Source organism: Oryx dammah, unplaced genomic scaffold, assembly GCF_014754425.2.
Source record: "Oryx dammah isolate SB20612 unplaced genomic scaffold, SCBI_Odam_1.1 HiC_scaffold_23, whole genome shotgun sequence".
NCBI lineage: Eukaryota > Metazoa > Chordata > Mammalia > Artiodactyla > Bovidae > Oryx > Oryx dammah.
The window spans coordinates 16,716,047-16,717,323 of NW_024070207.1; positions in this window are offsets into that span (position 1 = coordinate 16,716,047).

The following is a 1,277-nucleotide window of genomic DNA, read 5'->3' on the forward strand; positions in this document are numbered from 1 at the left end:
GTTCACTCAGACTCACGTCCATTGAGTCAGTGATGCCATCCAGCCATCTCATCCTCTGTCATCCCCTTCTCCTCCTGCCCCCAATCCCTCCCAGCATCAAAGTACATAAAGTGCTCATATTTCCCCTCTTCGCACCACTCCCACTTTTTCCTGGCATTAACATCTTGCATTAGTGTCATACATTTGTTAAAATTAATGAACAGATACTTGATATATTAACTACATAGTTTACATGAGAGCATATTCTGTATAGTTTTATGTGTTATGACAAATGTATAAATGACATATATCTGCTATTACAGTATCATACAGAACAGTTTCACTGCCCTAAACATGCCCATACTCTGCCTATTCATCTTTCCCTGCCTCCATTCCCACAACTCCTAAAAACCACTGACTTTCTACTGTCTCTATAGTTTTGTCTTTTCCAAGATGTCATATAGTTGGAATCATAGGGTATGCACACCTTTTAGACTGGCTTCTTTCACCTCACAATATACATTTAAGAGTCCTCTAAGCTTTTTCAAGGCTTGACAGTTCATTTATCATTGAATAATATTCCACTGTATGGATGTACAGCTTGTTTATCAACTCACCTATTAAATGACATATTGCTTCTGTGCTTAGTCACTCAGTCATGTCTGATGCTTTGTGACCCCGTGGATTATAGCCTACTAGGCTCCTCTGTCCATGGCCAGACAAGAATACTGTAGTGGGTTGCCATGCCCTTCTCCAGGGGACCTTCTCAACCCAGGGATTGAACCCAGGTTTCCTGCATTGCAGGCAGATTCTTTATCGTTTGAGCCACCAGAGAAGGACAACTTGGTTGCTTCCAATTTTTGAAAATGAAATGAATTGAAAATTCATTTGCATGATACCTGGCAGTATGATTGCTGGGTTTTAGAGTAAGACTATATCTAGCTCTTTAAGAAACTGCCAAACTGTCTTCCAAAGTGACTATACTATCTTGCATTCCCATCAGCAATGAATGAAAGTTCTTACTGCTCCACATTCTTATCAGTATTCTCTTGTTGTCTGTATTTTGGGTATTAGCCATTCTAACAGGTGTGTAGTGGTATCTCATTTGTTGTTTTAATTCCAATCCCCTAATGATATTTAATATTGAGCATCTTTTCATATACTTATTTGCCACCCATGTATCTTCTTTGGTGCACTATCTGTTTAGTTCTTTTGCCCATTAATTAATTGGGTTGTTTATTTTCTTACTGTTGAGCTTTAACAGTTATTTGTATATTTCAATACAAGTCCTCTATCAG